General features: G+C 40.5%; 1 protein-coding gene across 6 annotated transcripts in view; it reads right to left on the reverse strand.

Annotated features, from left to right (window-relative positions):
• Positions 1-19,586, reverse strand: part of Fndc3a (fibronectin type III domain containing 3A) — a 155,102-nt gene extending 135,516 nt beyond the window's left edge. For 2 of the 6 annotated variants that reach the window (XM_076545349.1, XM_076545348.1), the window contains exon 1: positions 18,828-18,968. The gene's annotated coding sequence lies outside the window, so the exon portion shown is untranslated. Of the gene's footprint in view, positions 1-18,266; positions 18,438-18,472; positions 18,575-18,827; positions 18,969-19,564 lie in introns of those variants that run through there. The other 4 variants (XM_076545351.1, XM_076545345.1, XM_076545347.1 and 1 more) reach the window with 4 other exon arrangements.
• Between the last annotated feature and the right edge of the window lie 548 nt (positions 19,587-20,134).

Here is a 20,134-nt window from a genome sequence, read left to right on the forward strand (position 1 = left end):
AATCCTTTTCCTTCTGGTTCTCAGAGATTACAGTCATGCATCACTAAGCCTAACTTCATCTTTCTTAGTAAGAATGTTTGGAGAAATGGCTAAATGATTAAGTCCACTGGCTCTTCCAGAGGACCAGGGTTCAGTTCCCAACACCCACATGGTGACTCACAATTACACCTCTAGTCTAACAACATACCAAAGCTTTATTTATGAACTTGTTTCCTTTAGGGCCATAAGTAACCATCACATGCAAGGATGATGGTTACTTAAGTTCATAAATTTGAGCCCTGCAACTCAAATACTGCATCTGATAGCCTATACTCTTTGTGCAGAAACTGTCAACTTCATTCAATCTATTCTAATTTTGCTACTAATATTCTACATCCTTATCTTGTCTAAGGAACCAAACAAGCTCTCTGTTATAGTTACACATCTCTTTTCCCGTCTTATAATGTAATACCTGATATATGCAAACACAGTAGGACTGGTGTATGGTGCTTGTTGATGTTCCTGGAGTAAACAGCCCACCTGTTTTCAAGCTGAAAGTACATGAGCATGCTCTACGCTCTAACTCACAATGTAGAACACACGCTGGCTTAAAAGCATCCTACAAAAATCTGTGAAATGTTAATACTATCTGTATAAAAGTAAAGGTGACTCCAGTATACCACTGCCAAAATTAATTCTAAAATGTAACACAGTTGAGTATGTTCATAGATATGGGAAAGAAAAAGATTTCTCAAATAAGGTATAAAATACACTTCTCAAACCATAAAGGAAAAATAATATTCAGGATTCCTTTAAGAACTACATTAAAAAATGTCTTTAATGGAATAAAATGTAAGCTGCAGACTGAGGAGATAGTTACAACACAGACAACTGAAGGAATCCAAGGTAGCAATAAACAAAATGTTCAAAATCATTTATTGATTGGAAAAGTAAATAAAACTAGAATGGCATGACACACGACTGGGTAGGTTCCTTTAGGACAAGAACAGAATGGCATGACACACGACTAGTAGGTTCCTTTAGGATGAGAAAGCCTCTATAAGACTGACAATGGCAAGTAGCAGTGAGACTGGAATAACCAACAAAGTCCTAAGGTCATCCTGAAAAAAGCTCTAGTATCTACCAAAGTCCGTTTCTTTCTGGTGCTAGGGTTTGAAGGTCCTTGCCCAAGCTAGGCAGGCATACTACCACTTAGATCTACTGTCCTATCTACCAAAGGTGGACAGATGCAGGTAGTTGATGCTCAGTTTATGATCTGATTACGAAGACTCATAGCAAATGCCCAAAAGAAATGTATGTATATGTGGATCAACACACAAATACAAGAGCTTGTAGCAACATGATTTGTCAATAATCTTTTTTTTTTTTTTTTTTTTCTTTTTTTTTTTTTTTTTTTCCGAGACAGGGTTTCTCTGTGTAGCTTTGCGCCTTTCCTGGAACTCACTTGGTAGACCAGGCTGGCCTCGAACTCACGGAGATCCGCCTGCCTCTGCCTCCCGAGTGCTGGGATTAAAGGCATGCGCCACCACCGCCCGGCTTGTCAATAATCTTTTAAAACCATATACAATCTAAATGGCCCTTAGAAATCATCCAAGCTATTCAATAACTATAAAACCAAGGAAAGTGATTCAGAAAATATGAATAAAATTGCACAAAAAATGTGAGTGAAAAATAAAGAGAATATACTCTTCAACTTTGTAAGAAGTTCAAAAATAGAGTCGATCTAGTGTTAAAAATCAGCACACCAGTTGCCTTTGAGGAGTTAAGATGGGAGGTAGGAGACAGTTGCTGGGATAATGACTGTTCTGTGTCTTGACCCAGGGGCTATTACATGGGTCATAACCACTGAATTATAAGCACTGCACACGTACTGTTCTACATGTGGTATGGTATTTTTCAAGAAATTAATGTTTGAACGTTAAAATGACCACATGATCATCTCAAATCTTCCAATAAAAGCATTTGATAAATGCAATAGTCACTAGTAAAAAATAAAAACTGTGAACACAAGAATAAAAATAAATAAATAAAAGGCTACATATGAAAATCCACAGGGAAGATAATACTTTTTTTTATTTTGTTTTTCAAGACAGGGTTTCTCTATGTAGGCCTGGCTGTCCTGGAATCCATTCTGTAGACCAGGCTGGCCTTGAACTCATAGAGATCTGCCTGCTTCTGCTTCCCAAGTGGTAATTCAGAATACTTATTTCAAATAGTATTTCACTTATTATACTGCTACTATATATTTATTGCATAATGTTTTCTGATTCATAAAGACTTCTTTCAAGTTATTTCATTTGAACTCTATTCATCCTCTATACTATCTTCCCTTAAGCTCCCCCTTTCCCACAGACGCTCATCCTCTTCTTCCCCCAGTGTCTCTTCTGCTTTCATGTCATTCACTCACGTTCATATACCTGTGTACATATACACAGTATATACATAATATAACATATGTAATAAATACATAGAAATGTTTTTGTGTCTCTACATAAAGTCTAGATCCACAAGTGAAAGAAAACATAGTATTTGTCTTTCATAGTCTGGCTTATATTGCTTAATATGCTGAACGTCCAATTGTTTCATCGTTGTCATATTCTTTTTGCTTCTATTTCATAATTTCTGCCCTAATCTTTACTATCTCTCCATTCGGCCTCTGGCTCCCAATTGCACACTCATGAGCAAGTGCATCAGCACACACATGCCCACCCACCCCACCACCACACATACTCAAAGAAATGCTTTCATTGTACTCCATAGCTTCTCGTTATCTTGTGATTTTGTCTCCATTCAAATTCTAGGATTTTTTTAATTTCCCTCATTTTTTAACATTCCATTCAATACTGTGTTGTTCCACGATTTTGTGTGTTCACTAATTTCTCTTGCTGCTAATTTCTAGTTATATTAAAATGTGATCATTCAGAATATAAGAAAGTATTTCAGTTTTCTTGTACTCTTTAGACTTGCTTTGTGTTCTAAAATGGGGTCCTTTTCAAAGAAAGTTCCATGGGTTTCTGAGGAAAAAAAATGTGTACTCTGCAATGTTTGGATACAATATTCTGTTGACGTCTGTTAAGTCCATTTGATCTATAATATCACTTAACTCTATTTCTTTATTGCTTTTTCTTGTTGTTGCATGACTGGTCTACTGATAAGAGTAGGATACTTATTTTACCTACTACCATAGTATTGAAGTCAACCTGTGTCTTTATATCCACTGTTATTTATCTTATGAAATAGGATACATCCATATGCAGCACCTGTACATTTAGAATTTAAATATCTTCTCGAGGGATTGTTCCCTTAAACAGTATGATTGTCTATCTCTATCATAATTTTAGTTTGAAGTCTTTGTCTGGTATTAGTATTTCCTACACCCACTTGCTTTCTAGTTCTATTTACTTGGAATATCTTTTCTACCCTCTTACCCTAAGGCTGTGTTTGACAGCTCCATTTGCTTCTGGTAGGCAATACACAGATGGGTCTGGGCTTCCTTGCTGTTTCCTTGTTGCTTGAAACGGTGTAGCACTGGCTGTCCTGGAACTCACAGAGATCCACCTGCCTTTGCCTCCTGAGGACTGGGATTAAAAGCGTGGGCCATCATGTTCTTCTTGGGTCTGGTGTTTCAATCCAACCTACTGGTCGTTCATATTCTTCTAAGTAGAGAACTGACACTATGAACACTCAGTCAGTGTTGAGAACTATGCATATGTTTTTGTAATATCTGGTACTTTCCTAACCATGTGCTAACCTAGTGAGTATAGTCTCTCCTGTGGATTCATAAGTTTATCTCTCTATTCAGTGTGGAAAATCCCTTCAAGCATCTTCCCTGGTGCTTATGTAGTAGCCATAAATGCCGTTATCATGGAAACTTTCTTCCTTCTTCAGTTATTAAGGATACCCTGCTAGGTATATATAGTACATCTGGCTGATATATCTTGTTCTTTATGCTCACAGCTTCCAGAGCCTCTGTTGAGCGGTCCACTGTTCTAGTTTTCTTTCTGTTGCTGTAATAAAACACTGACAAAAAGCAACTTTCAGAAAGAAAGGATTTGACTTACACTTCCAGGTCACTGAGGGGAATCAGGGCACAAACAGAGCAGGAACTTCAGGGCAGGCCTGCTTGCTATTCCATGCAGCACTACCTCTAACCAGGACACTCACTCACAGCCAAGGAAATACACAGAAATTACGGAGAAATGCTGCTTGCTGGCTCATTTGCTTGCTTATTCTCATGCTCATGCATAATTTGTTTCCTTATATGGTCCAGAACCAACTGCCTAGGGAATGATGCCATCCACTGTGGGCTGGGCCATCCTATGTCAAATAGCAAATCAGAAAATTCCCCAAGATATCCCAAGGACCAATCTTATCTAAGGAATGCCTCAACTGAGACTCTTTTCAGGTGAATTCTAGGTTGTGTCATTTGATAATTAAAGCTAACAAGGACATCCACTGTCATCTTGATGGATTTGCCTTTCTTTATGTGTGTCTGGTGCTTCTGACAGCTCTCAACATTCTTTGTTCTGTATGCTTAGTGTTTTAAGCATAGTATGATGTGACAAATTCTTTTGACCCTATTCATTTGGTTCTCTAAATGCCCCCTATATCTGATAGCAACCTCTTTTGGATGAAAAATGCTTTGGAAATTTTTCTGCTATGATTTTCTTGAATACATCATCTCATCCTTTTCCTTCTTGTTGTTGTCCTACATCAATGATTTGAAAATATGGTCTTTTAATTGTGTCCCATAGATCTCCCACGTTGTTCATGCTTTCCTATTTATTTCCTTTTTGTCATTGTCTGAGTATTCTAATTCATTTAGCTTCTCATTAAGCTCTGGCATTATCTTCCATTTAATTTATTACTGGTAAGGCTTCACGCTGAACTTTTTATTTCATTTATTGAGATTTTAATTTCCAAATTTCAACTTTTTTTCAATATTCCTACCTCTACTTAGTTCCTCTTTCATGTTCTGAATTGAGTTCCCTATTTCATCCAGCTGTTTGTGTTCACTTTGAATATGTCAAGAAATTTATTCATATCCTCTTGGATTTCATTCAACATTCTTACAATTAATCCTTTTTTTTTTTTTTTTGGTTTTTTGAGACAGGGTTTCTCTGTGTAGCTTTGCGCCTTTCCTGGGATTCACTTGGTAGCCCAGGCTGGCCTCGAACTCACAGAGATCCACCTGGCTCTGCCTCCCGAGTGCTGGGATTAAAGGCATGGGCCACCATCACCTGGCCACAATTATTCTTTTGAATACTTTGTTGGGGTTTTCATTTAATTCACTGTCACTGGAGTCAATTACTATGGAATTAGTAATTTTAAGCAGTCCTGTTGCTTTGACTTTTCATATTTCTTGTGTTTCGGTTTTGGGACTTGTCTGGAATTAGGTTGGTTGGAATTTTTGTAATCACATCTTTTCTTTTAGTAAGGATTTACAATGTTCAAATGAGACTAGACTGTGGTAGAACTGAGATTTTATTTTCCCCATGATGACACCAATTTTTGACACCCATATTCAATGCAGTTACAGAAGAACAGCTATGCAACAAAGAAAAAGGAATTTAAATTAGAAAGAAAGAAGTACAATGACCTGTGTTATTTGTAGAAAATGTAAGGACTTCACAAAAGCTACTAAAAATTACCAAAATTCTAGGATATAGACTAAATGTAGAAAAATGGGTTGCTACTATACACTAACAATGGATAATCTGAAAAAGAAATCAAGAAGACTTAATGTGCAGTAGCCCCAAAAAGAATACGGACGGGCCAGAGACATAGCTCCTCAAGGGAAAGCACAAGCCATGTGGGCCTGACACCCCAACTTCAATCTCCAGAAGTGTGTAAAAAGCTAGGATGGCAGCACACATCTGCAACCCAGCCCTCTTCTGTCGGAATGGGAGGCAGAGGCAAGAATCACCTGGGAGCTCTTAGGCCAGCTGGCCTGGAATATGGAGCACAACCCACCTGCAGAAACAAGACAGAGGTGTCCTCTGAACTCCACACTTACACTATGGCATGTGCACATGCAAGCACACATGCACAAACATGCACAATAAATAAGTAAATAAATAAATAAATACTTAAGAAAATACCCTATGTTCATTTATATAAAGATTTATTTTGAAGATCTTCAAAATCTTCAAGTGATCTGCAGATTCACTGACACAGCATTTTTCAAAGATGTCTCCTCTTAGAAGAACATTAATTTCATCAGGGGAGCTCCACCTTTATGGCCTCATCTCATCTCATTATCTTCCAAAAGCCCTGCCTCCTGGCATCATCACACTGAGGGTTAAGACACTCAAATAAGAACTTTAAAGATATGCAGTCAAAACTTAACCGCCATTACCTCTTCTCTAAATTCATGTCTTTTTCATTCTGTCCCAATGGTTCCAAAAGTCTTAATCTGTTCTAGTATTAATTCTAAAATTGAAAATTTCATCAACATCAACTACATCAAAAATTGGGAGAAACTCATGATTTATCCCAAGGCAATTCTTTTCCTTTGAACTTGTGAACCCATTTAAATTGTGTGCTTACAAAATATAATGGTAGAATATACACAGGATAGATGCCCTGCACCCAAAGAAAAAAAGCAGCCTAAAACCAAGCAGTACAAATACCATTAGCTCTAAAGGCTTGAGCATAATTACCTTTTGTTTAATGCTGTTTTCCTGACCTACTAAGATCCTCCACCCACACAGCCCGACAAGGTGGCCCATCCCTTCTAACTAGGAAAGCCTGACTTATGCAGCTGTTGGGGCCCTGACAATAAGGCTCTGCCATGTGGCAGTCCTCTAAGTCCCACATGGGCTATGCACAGTAAATGACACAATCTCACTACCTGGGAGGCTAACACAGGAAGATCACCATGAGTTTCGTGCTACCGTGGGTTATATACACAGTGAGTTCCAGACCATCCTCAGCCTCAGAATGGGCCTCAAAAAATTAAAATTCTTCTAAGTAAATACCCAACCGTATTTGTGAAAACTATTTTTATAAAAATATCAAAGCATAAATACAATTCAACCAAGTATGTTGCCCTTTTACAACAAAGATCACCTTTTCTGCATTGCCCAATAACATGTTTCTCATTTTCTCCCTAGACCTCATCAGTGTGACCTTTACCAACCACATTTCTATGAAAATTCTGCCTAGGGTGCTGTGTCCTCTAAGAAGATGGGCATTCTTCTCTCTCTCTCTCTCTCTCTCTCTCTCTCTCTCTCTCTCTCTCTCTCTCTCTCTCTCTCTCCTCTTTTGTGAGTCTTCACTAGAATTACCCACAGCAACACTTCAGCTTTTCCAGTCTCTACTTTGTGCCATTCGATAGTCACTTCTGTATTTCTAGGTATTTGCTACAACAATACCCCATTTCTTGGTACCAATTACTGTCTTACTCTGCAGCTTCTATTGCAAAATACCACTGTCTAGGAGGCTCAAAAACAGACATTATTTCAAACAGTCCAGAAATCTAAACACTCCAAAACCATATTATGATGACCAAGTCCTCCAGGACAATCTGAAGACTAAATTTCAGAAAACATATAAAATAATACCCTGTTTTTAACACTAAGTAAAGTCAGTGATGTATTTTGTTAGGTTTCTTTATTTATTCATTTACTGTGTGTACCCACATGCTATCACATGCATGTGGAGGCCAGACTACAACTCCTGTGAGTTGATCCTCTGGAAAAACAGCAAGTGTTCTTACCCAATGACCCATCTGTCCAGCCCCAGTAACACTGTTAATTTTAGCCCAGAAAAATTTTCCACTGAACATGTTCAATTATGTAAGAGCCATGTTCTTGATAAAAAAGACATTGTAGAGACATTTCCCACCCATGTAAACTGAGCATGCTGGCACACTGTAATCCCAGTGCTCAGGAGACAGGCAGTAAGATCACTGTAAGATGGAAGCTATCCTAAGCTACACAGTACATTCCTAGCTAACGTGGACTACACAGCAAGACCCTGTCTCAAAGATAAATAAATAAATAAATAAATAAATAAATAAATAAATAAACAAACAAATAAATAAAACAAGCAAAAGAAATATGGGACATGAGAAACAAGCTATGGAAATGAGAACAAGTCCAACCCATTAAAGGACTGAGAAGGGACACTACTTTAAAAGTAGTATTATCTTAAATCCTGTATATAGCCCTAAGTGTCAGGGGGTGGAGGCAGGACATTTGAGGCACTTTTAGTGTCAAGGTATTCTATTCTCACCTACAGACATTTTACTGGCCTCGGTAAAAGTATTACTTTTTACATTACATATCATTCACTTTCTTCTTGCAGAATTTCCAATTCCCAACCATGTCTTATCCAAGTGAATTTGGACTTGAAACTAAAGCAGCGTTGCCTTTCTGGCTGCATTAACTCCATAGCAGTTAAATCCACAGTAGAACGGCTTGACTTCTACATGAATGCTGCACTGTGGGGGTAACTTGACATGCTTAACATGGTTAACATGACAAGTTATTCCAAAGAGCGAATTTTATCACAAGAAAATCTTGATTTGATGTTCTGTGAGACAGCGCCTTTCTCAGTCGAACACAGTTAACAATGCAGTGCTTTCCAAAAGAACCAAGTTCTGTTATGAACCTCTAACTATGCCTGGGCTAAAAGCTATTTTCTCTAAGCACATCACTTCTCTCCATCTTGATCATTAAAAAGTCTTGTCTTTAATATTGACACAGTTCTAACCTCAGCTGTCTCTAAAGGTCTGGGGTGGGCTCAGTGGTGCAGCACTCGCCTTTCCCGCCTGTGTCCCTTGACCTGATCCCCAGCACCAAGAAAGGGAGGAGGAAGGAGCTTTGAAAACTAAAGCGGGGGTTAGACTCACAGGAAAGATGAAGGCATATGAAAGACGGATAACATTCACAATCATAATCTGTGTGTGGTTAGGGACTGGACACAGGGCTTCCTTCACACTGGCCACACAAGCTCTCTGACACTGTGCTACAGCTACAACGCCGCAATTAATACTTTTACATCTCAAAAAGTAGAGCGGGGCGGGAGACAAAGTACTTGCTGCACAGGCCTGAGGCCCAGATTCCCAGCACCCATGCAAAAAAGCTTGACAGGGCTCTCCCCCAGGCAGTTCCAGCACTTCCAGGGGCAGACACAGGAGGACTGTAGAACTTACTGGCCAGTCACCTAGCCTCTGGTTACCCAGTCTAGCCTCAGACTCAATGAGAGATTGTGCCTCAAAGGAATGAGGTGGAGAATGACAGAGCAGAGCACCCACAATCCTCCTCTGGCCTCTACACATGTACTGGTATGTATATGCATGCATATACTACACACATGTACAAATAAAAGTAATAATATTGACTTGGGTGTCAGTTAATTTATAAAAGTTAAGAATCACTAGTACAATTCTTACTTCTTTAAATGCATCTTATCACAGCTTCAGACACACCATTACACTGAAATTATTTCCTTTGACATTCTGGTAATGAGTCTTAGCCTTTAATGGCTGAGCAATACCTCTAGCCCTGTTATTTCTTATTCTTATAAAGACAGTGAGTATGTGTCCACTGATGAGGAAACTGGATGCTTCCCCACTAAGTTTAAAACAAGGATGTCTAGTCTCATCACTTCTTTTCTAATTCTGTTTTGTCATTGCTGTGGTCAAGGTGGTGGTAATGGTGATGGGGCTACTGGGAATAGAACCTATGACATCAGCCATACAGGCAAGTGTTCTACAGCTGAGTCACAGCCAGCCCTATTTTGCATTTTCTAAGTATGCAACCATATCAATTATAAATAATAATAATAATAATAGTGCTATTCTATTACTTACAGGTTATTTTTCTTGTTTCTTAATGTATTAGCTATGAGTTATGGACCAATATTAATGTTCTTACCTTTTAATGGAAGTGCTTCTAATATTTCACTATGACATTCAATATAAGTTCCTGCTAGAATATTTTTATAAGGTTATTTCTTGTTGACTGTAAGTTATTAGAACTGGTAACTGAATTTAAGAAAACAAATTTTAGGACCAAAGAGATAATTATAGTTGCCCCTAAAATCCATAAATATGGTAAATTAGATTAGTATTTCCTAATAGTGAATCATTATACACCTGGGATTCAACACCAAAGACATAATTATAGTTGTTCCTTAAATCTGTGACTATAGTAAATTACATTACTATGTTTCCTAAGACTGAAACGTTCCTGGGATTCAGCACATTGGAACTGGTATTAACAAAAAGCCCAGGTTCTGTCACCATCTGGGTTCAGAGCCCTATCTTCTTCATGGAACAGCTCTATGATCTTGGGCTAACCGTGATCTAGTTCCCTCGCTTTGAAAATGGTGGCAATGATATCTGACTCAGTTGGTTTGAGAACTAAATAAGCAGCTATGTGTGAAGTTTGGAAGCACATTCAGCCCACAAGAGGCACTTATTAGTTATTATTTACTAGTAATCTTGTACTAACCAAGAACAAAGTAGTCTGTAGCCCTCTAGAGTCAGCAAACTAAAACCTGTGAGTCAACCCTGGCCTGCTGCCTGTTTTATAAATAAAGTTGAATTAGAAGAGACCCACACTCATATTTTATATTGTATCTGGCTGGTTTCTGCTCCTGCTGTAGCTTGGCTTCCGAAGGTATACAGAGTCTTTGCCATCAACGATGCCTGAAATACTGAGCCTCTGCTCCTTTGGTTCAAAACTGTTAGCAGCAGCTGTGCTGTTCACAGTCCAATAGTTGAGCAGACAACCTAATTACAGAATGATTGTGTGTGTGTGTGTGTGTGTGTGTGTGTGTGTGCGCGCGCGCGCGCGCGCACGCACGCGCACGCACAATGTACACAATCAATACTCGGCAGGAAATAGGCCTATTTGGGACAAAAAGCAGAAAAGAATCACACAGGTAAACAGAAGCAAAAGAAGACCCATTTTATTTAATTATTTTAAGATATGTATTTATTTACATGACTTTATCTCTCATCCTAGTCTGTGGACCGAGAAAAAAGAAAGCATGACATTCATTTTATGACAACTGTATTGCAGGCATCTGAGACATATTAATTCTTCAACAAATGATAGATAAGTAAATAATGAAAATAAGAATAGGAAACGTGCAAGGCATAACTAGACACATCTATCACAGTTGCATATGTAAATATACTACGGCACTCATTTTATTCACCACAGGAATAAGTTAACTAATAGTTAACTAATAGTCTATTAGTACTCCATTGTAAATGGAGGAATTGAGGTCACTGGGGCAACAGGTATGTTCCTATATAGCCAGTAGACAACCAACAGACAGCCCCTGCCTTCAGGAAATATGCCATTAACTCACGGTACAAAGCTGGAAAGTGATGAGACACAATGAGGTAATCACAAGCTATCAACTGAGTATGGATTTGTAGAGAAAAGAGATTATAGTTGATGCAAGAGAAAGTTTGGTGTAGCTTTAAAATGATGGGTGATTTCAATAAATTCATCATTTTGAAATATTAGTCTGGATGTGATGGAAAAAGCAGTTTAAGATGGACAGAGTGGCTCCTACATATTCTCCTAGGGCTACTCAACCACGCAAACCAATCGAACCAAGGTTCAAGTAATATTTATATAAATAAAGCATTGCCATACTACGATATTTTTTAATTTTAAATATTTTTAAAATATCTTTAAAAATGCTGCTCTAAAGTAGCAGACATACTTGTTCACAACAATATACAAAGAAACAGAAAGGTACTTAATAAACTCTCATTCTAAAATATAAATAGTATATACACAATACATTACATATGAAAATACTACACAGGGAAAAAAATAAGTCATAAAAGCAAAACCATAATTGAGAATGGCTATATTAAGAAAACCAAAAACAAATCCAGAAAATGTGAACAAAATGACATCATGAATTTTTTATTTAAGCAAATATTAAAACAGGCTGATTTTGGGTTTTGTTTGTTTTTTTGTTTTTTTTTCCTTTGGTAGGCTCTATTTATTGCACACCCATTGGGTGCATGGGCCAGCCCCAGGCCCTGGCCAGAAACTCCCCTGCCATGACCATAAGGACCAGCCCCACGTTGTGGAGCTTGAAATAACTACGCCTTCAACCAAAGTAGTCGGTGTGTGTGTTAACTACTTCTCTCAAAGCACATAATATACAGGCTGAATGTTCCTTCATCAAAATGCTTAGAAGCAGGAGTGTTTCTAGTTCAGACTCTGGAATTCTGTACACACCATGAGATAGTTGGTAATGGAAACTAATTCAAACACAAAATTCACTTGTGTTTTATATATATATATATCAGGTCTGAGGTTGCTATATACAGTGTTTAGTTCACCTACATCTTAACTGTAGCCCATCACTCCAGGTAAGGTGAAGACTTGGCATTTGTGGCACCGAGGTGGCAATCAAGAGTTTCACATTTTGGAGCATCTTGAATTTTGGGGTTGGGGCACTCATTTTGCAATTACACTTTAAGAAAATCTTACATGTGCTGCAAAGTGTACTTAAGAAATATCTGCTTAGACTCTGCAGTGAAGTAGGAGGATTCCCTCCCCTCGCATTACTGAAGAAGACTAACACACATAAATCAATGAAACTAACTCACTGGGGAAGGAGAAAGTTGCTTTAAAAATATAACTCTTAATACACAAGTATATATTAAGATGTGGGTTCTGGATCAGGTGGTCATGGCACACACCTTTAATCCCAGCACTCGGGAAGCAGAGGCAGGTGGATCTCTGTGAGTTTGAGGCCAGTCTGGTCTACAGAGTGGGTTCCAGGACAGCCAGGCTTTATAGAGAAACCCTGTCTTGAAAAACAAACAAAAAGATGTGGGTTCTGAGAAAGGAAGACAGAAAACAAAACAGTACTTTTCAACAGTGCTATAGTCTGATTCATACAATAATCTGTCAAACGCACTTAACTTTCTTATCTAAATTGATGACAAAATACACAATATACTGTGTATTTCTACCAAGTAGCACCTAAGCCGTCTCAAGAAGTGAGGGAGAGAAAGAAGTCACTCCCACATAGAATTTCACTTGTAAAATGAGAGAACAACAGTATCTGTCCAGCTTATGCAGGATTTTAAAAATAACCGAGCATAGGCCCTGAAATCCAATGCAACCCAACAGGTATTTCTCAGTATTGTAAAGAAGTTGTCTTCCACTTAAAAAGGAGCTAGTTCACTCATTTTACTCATTCCACCCCACTATGGATAGAACAGCTAAGGCTGTATGGAACAGAAGGTCAGCATTCCCTTGCAGAGAGGGACAGAGGCAGAGTGGAGCAGGGACTGATCTGAAAGATTAATGAGTGGAAATTTTTTTTTTTTTTTTTTTTTTTTGGTTTTTCGAGACAGGGTTTCTCTGTGTAGCTTTGCGCCTTTCCTGGAGCTCACTTGGTAGCCCAGGCTGGCCTCGAACTCACAGAGATCCGCCTGCTTCTGCCTCCCGAGTGCTGGGATTAAAGGCGTGCGCCACCAACGCCCGGCGGAAATTTTTTTATATGTATTTTATTTCCAAAGAAAACAGTTATGACTTTCTAGTATACTGAACCTTCCTGCAAATGCTGTTTATAGAAATTTGCAGAATAAAACTTGAACTCAAAAGTTCTGACCACATTAGAAAAAAACAAGCTATTGAGCAGCTTCCAGTATATACAAGCATTGATGTAAGCACATACATGGCACCTTAACATTTTCATGTTTCACCCATCTCACTGAGTCCTTACAATATGTGTGATGAAAGCAAGGCAGATATTCTCAATGTTAAGGATAAGAAAGCCAAGACAGGAAAAGAAAACTGTGAAATCACGATCACTAATGAAGAGTGAACATGGAATGAAGATCTGCCCCATCTGCACCATCCAAGGCACTCGATCACCTCCTTCAGCAAGGAAGCCAGCCTAGAGGAGGTGGGAAAGCAGTGGTCAATTACTAGTTACTCCTACCCCCTTCTTTTTCAAGACAGGGTCTCAAGTGTGAAGCTCTGGCTGGCCTGCCCTGGAACTCACAATGCAGATCAGGCTGGCTTCTAACTCAGAGGTCCTCCTGCCTCTGCCTCCAGAATGCTGAGATTAAAGGCATGTACCACCATGCCTTAGCTATTAGTTTCTTATTAAAGCAAAATATTAATAAGTCAAATTGTACAAGGTAGAAATTGAGAAAGGCCAAAACCTAGTGTTGGCTTATGTTGCCTTTAGCTTTAAAACAGTAAATACATTTATAAAGTATGGCACAGTTATAGTCATAAAAGCACAAAAGATTAATTTTTCGTTTGGTTTTAATGTTTTTAAAATAAAGGGGAAAAACAGTCAGTATCTCAGCTACTTTTTCCAACACCTAAAACTGACCACATACAAAGCCTATTATACTGCCTGCAGTGAAAAAGAATGTTCTTATGCTATATTTTAATCTCCTAGTATCACAACCATGTAGCAGGCCTCACCAACTGATCCATAAAGCTATAACCTGAGGCACCACGGGTCACAACACAAGAAACACAGTGGGAAAGGATTTGAAATAGTGTTATCTTAGACATACATGTCATGAATTTAGAAATTTCAAAGAGATATTTGATATAAATGAAGCTTCAAAACAACCAGTATTTACCCTTGAAAATTACCATAACCATCTTAAAATCTTTTTGTTGTTGTTCTTGTTGAAACAGGGTTTCTCTGTGTAACAGTCCTGGCTGTCTTGGAACTGACTCTGTTGACCAGGCTGACCTCAACTCACAGAGATCCGCCTGCCTCTGCCTCCCCAGTCCTGGGATTAAAGGCGTGCGCCACCACACCTGGCTTTAAAATCATGTTAATAGAGATATTTTTTAGAGATATGTACAAAAAAGATCTGTATATCACTTCAAACAAACATTAGGAAAATACTTCACAATATGTGTATATGGACAGTTGGCCAGACAGGACTCAGTGAACTAGGCCAGCTGGCTAACTCCAGCCTGAAGACTTGGTTATTACATTTTAAAAAGATTGTTTTAAACAAGCAAACAAACAATCATATTCAACAGAGACTATAAATAGCTTGCAGGATATTATCAAGCATTATATAAAATATCTGTCTACCCTTATCTAAGTTATTTAGACATATAGAATCTACCTACTAAGAAATCTGACGCTAGAGACGAAAATGCTAAGCAAAACAAAACGGAGTAAGAAAGATAAACACCATATTTTCTCTCATATACAGAATTTTTATATATTTTTGTCTGTCTGTATATGGCATAAAAGAGGAAGTGCAACTATTGAAGTACTAAGGGAGAAGAGGTGGGAACAAGGGAGGATAATGGGAAGACATAGTTTCTCTCATATACAGAGATACACACACACACACACACACACACACACACACACACACACACACACGAAATGAAAGCAGAAGAGGCATTTGGCATTTGGGAGGAAACACGGACCCGCAAGAAGCAGGAGAGAGGATCCAAAGATGGTAGCAGGGAAGAAAATGAGCCCAGTATAATGATACATAGGATGAGAATGTCATATCGAAATCCATTATTTCGTATGCCAACTAAAAACAATAAAAGCAAAACAAAATGATGTGCGGTTCTTTATTACTTTCAGAGATGGATTCCTACTGATAAGCAGGCCTTTCTTCGGCAGGGCTTCCCACTCTACTCTTCATACCTGGTGGGGCCTAGCTCCAGTCTTTACCGGTTCTCTTTTTCCTAATGCTTGGCCTTGGATGCTCCCAAAGGACCCTTCCCACTGCTAGCTCCAACTCTGCCTGTCACTCTATTTTGGAGTTTTCCTTTGATAAATAAACCCTTCCTAAATTTCAAGCTGGACTTCCTCCAAATGTCAAGAACATTCTAGCACTCCCTCACAGAGCTCTCAGTCACAGTAGGTGGGTACCACACACTTTAACAATATTGTGCTATAGTTTTTGCTAATGGTCTCCTTTGTTAGTGTACAATTCTCAAATAATTTGTAAATGACTTGGAGGAACACATCCTACTGTTTCTGTATCCCTTACTTTGATAATAGCTCATCATCCTCTGAGGCCATGCTATGTCCTCCCAAGTACACTATCTTGTAGTAGCTATCTTGTGCAGAAAAGTAGCCTAAGGCCTGGATATGGTTGATAGAACATTGGGAACATCATAAATGAAACCCACAGAGAACTTAACGGACACCCAGAGGCTGCACAGCAAACTTACTGTATATTAAAGACAAATAAAACCCAACCAGTAGGAGAAAAGGTTAAGGACTATGACATAAAAAGAACTCACTGAACAATACTGTGAAAAAAAGGCTGAAGTATTAAAAAGGATAAACACTTACAATACATGTAAAAGAACAAAATGTACCCTTAACACTATTGGTTATCAATTTCTTTATGATAATGAGCTCTTGACACTGATACACATTTTGTTGTACCAAAGTGATTAACAAAAGTACTACAGGACTCAATGGACTAGACATGTTCAGAATTCTAAATCTGACTTTGTTAGAACATTCAGAACTTATTTGAAGTAGTAGTTCTTGTTTTAGAGATTAGATTTAACAACAACCACCAATTGCTTATCATAACCAGGCTAATAAATTTGGAAATCATATGTACATCCTTATATCATCCTCCAAGACATAATCAAAACTCATTTTCATGAAAAAAATGCACCAAGAATGTTTTGTTTAAAAAAAAACTATTTTGTTAACAGTATAGACAAAATACAAGATTAATAAGCTTTAAATATATAAACACCAAAAATATAAATATTTTCAAGGCAAGCAGAAATATATCCTATGAGTCTAAACTAAAGATAAGCAAATCAGGAATGTCTATTTCCTAAGTCAAGCTAAAAGACAATATTCATTTCCTCTTTTTTTTTTCTCCTGTGTTTTATAGTCTCTCAGTTTTCATCTCACTAGACCTGGAAAGGCAGACAATTTTTTATTTGTAATAAAATAAGCTGAAATTGACAGAAATATAGTATATAAAAATGAATCGTTGGATGTATGGGAAAACCAGCTCTCAATCACACAGAGAGAGGAAGTAATGACACGTGACACCAAAAATCTGTTTTCTTGAATGAACAACATTAATGTGGGAGAAGAAAATTCCCCTCACAATCGTGACTGAACACGGGGGCCAGTGTTAAGCAAGAGTTTCTTTTTCCTGATCACTCAGAGACGAGGGGGATTCAGACAAACGGGGAGAGGAAGGAGTTAAGGCAGACGCGTACAGGTGGCTAAAGGTAACCAGCCTCAGATAAAAATTTTCCACTTAATCTAGAGAGAACTGGAAGATGATCTATGAAGACAAGGAAGAAAAATACAGGGAAATGTAATATGAGAATGCTAAAATTTTTAAATATAAGCAAGATCTTCTCCCTATCACCTCATCCTCCCTCCTTCCCTTTAGAGGGTGTTATTAGTGGCAGCAAGAATTACAAGTGGGCTAAAATGCCAAAAAACAAACCCTCATATTTATATTTTAGAAAAACCATGTTTTAAAAAAAATCCTCATCATTGCTTTCTACTAGGCCCACCCACCGGTCTCCCCGGGTAATTTACCTCATTAGTTGAGAAAAATCAATGCAAACAAGAAAATGAGTTAAGAAGGCAGAGGGATCATCCCCCTGGAACATTTTTCCGTGACTTAAACAAAACTTAGGAGATGGCAAGAATTACATACTTCACAAGTACACGAAAACTAAATATTTATCTAAACATGGGATTTGAGCCAGAAATCCCAATTTGTTTCTGTCTGACATATGGCTCAGTCTTGAGTGGCATATGTTTAGCACTAATGCTGGTAAAAGCATAGTGATTAAAATATTACAGAAACGCTTCAACTGTTATTTCATTCTTAGCCAAAAGGCAGAGAGGCGATGCGATTTGTTTCTCATGACACTGAAAAACACGCACAAACTTGGGTTTCAGGAACTAAAAGAGACCACCATACGAAGCAGCAAAATCAATATATGGCTCAGTTTGGGTTTTTTTTTTTTTTTAAAGTCTACCGTGAACACATAAAGATTAAACTATAAAAGGAGGAAAATCCTGTCAGCCAGCTATTCTCAGGAATAGATGGACAGACAAGAAGGTGCCCAAAGGAACTTAGAGTCTCACAAGAAAGAGAAAAAAAAAAAATTCTAGCTCACCATCCCTACCACCCCCAGCAATCAGTGTACACACACACACACACACACACACACACACACACACACACACGCCAAATATCCCACGGCTTTTTATTAAAAAGATGATAGTTTTCATTAAAAAAAAAATACGATTACCTATCCCACTCTTGAGAACAGCAGCGCTCGCGATCTGACGTCGAAATTATTGGCTCGTTTTTTCTCCTTCCCCTAGCGCACGACGCCCTTTTCCAGAGTCGTGTCAAAAGTTCCCCCACGCCGGCTGCTGCTGAGCAGGGCGAGGACCGCAGCCTCCTCCGTCCTCCTCCCGACCGACCGACCGACCGAACAGGTGGTTAACTTACCTGGGGAAGAGGAGCCGCCAGGCGCTGGCAGCGGCCGCCCGCCCGCCCGCCCGCCCGGGGCGCAGACCCGAAGGGCGTGTTTTCGAGGATTTAACCCCCAGGTGAGCGGGCAGCGCTCCGCGGCCGCCGCCGAGCCCCGGCAGGTGCTGCGCACGTCGCCCCGGCGTCCCGGACCCGCCGCCCCACGGACAGCGCTGCCCCCTCCCACGCGGGGGTGTGTGGAAGCGGGGGACGTCGCCCACCCGCCCGCCCGCCCGCCCCCCTCGACGGGCTCAGCCCTCCGGCGCCGCGGCCCCGCAGCCCCAGCCTAACGGTTTCCCCGACGCGGGCTCCGGCGTCCCCCGGCGGCTCTCACCTCCGAGTCCCGCCGCTCCGAGGCGGAGGAAGGCGGCTCCCCTGGCGTGTCTCCGGCGGGGCTCCGGGCTCGTCCGCTCACTACCTTGACGGTGGGCCCGGCTCCCGGGGCCGCCGCTGCGCTGACTGTGGGGCTGGTTTCCCGGCAGTGACGGCGCCGCCTCAGCCCCGCTCTTCGCTCCCTCTCCGCGTAGCTCCCGCTTTCTGTTTCACCCGAGGGACCGCGAACGCCGCCGCCGCCATGATTACTACGGAGCCGGGAGGAGGAGGAGCCGGGAGTCGGCGCGCCCCAGTGCGGCTGCGCGAGCCCCGCCGACGGCGCCCCCGGCCGCGGGGACCCGGAGCCCCCGCGCGTGCCCGGCGCCCCGCGGCCAGGCTTCGCGGGCGGGCGGCCAGGCGTGTGGCGGTGTCGATCCCGAGCCGCTCTCTAAGCCCGGCAGTGCCCCGGGGGAACTGTGCCGGTGATTGACACATCTGGGGCCACACACGCCATTCCAAATGCGATTTAGAAAGCGCTCCCCACCCTCCACCCCCGGAGATGAACCGTGTCAGCCCCTCTCCGAAAGACCCACAACTTAGAACGCGGTGGGCAGGTGCTTTGGGGTCAAACGTCTCCACTCCTGAACGTGTCGCGCCCCGGCATTTTATAGCACCCACAAAACAGATTGACTTCGTTCAGAAACGCAGTGGTTAATGTAGTGGTCTCGGACCAGCCAAAATCTAGTGGAAACCCGTTACCTTGATTTCTCCAACCGCGGAGAGCGAAGCGGAGGCAGCAGCAATTTCGTTAAGCCTCAAGCAATGGGGGACGCTGCAGTAATGCCTGAGGGCTGGCCGGGACTGCTTACTTTTGCAGTTTCACCGGAAGCCTTGGAGAGAGGGTCGTCTTGGGGAACCGAAGTCCTACCATGTCCTTCCCGAACAGGTGACGGATGAAACCAGGCTCCCCGTCTGACTTGTATGGCGGTTTATTAATTGGGCTGCGTTTTAAGATCGCAATCTTTTTTCACCATTTGACAGAAATCTCTTGAAGATGTACGTATTTCTTACATTCTTAAAGAAAACAATGGATAACGAAATTCTTAGTGGATCATTGAGCATCAAATGTAATTAATTACTCAGACCGTACACCTAAGTCCCAAGGGCTTGCAGAGCATATAGAGTTCCCACTTTTGGTGCTGTGTTTGTCTTTCTTTACCCCCCGCCCCCCGCCCCCGGGTGTTCTCCTTACTTTTGCGGAAGACCCCTCACTTGGCATGGGTTCATCCGCCTCTATATCTTCTATAACCCTTTCTATTTTCCTGCGCT

Source organism: Peromyscus maniculatus, chromosome 9 (genome assembly GCF_049852395.1).
Source record: "Peromyscus maniculatus bairdii isolate BWxNUB_F1_BW_parent chromosome 9, HU_Pman_BW_mat_3.1, whole genome shotgun sequence".
NCBI lineage: Eukaryota > Metazoa > Chordata > Mammalia > Rodentia > Cricetidae > Peromyscus > Peromyscus maniculatus.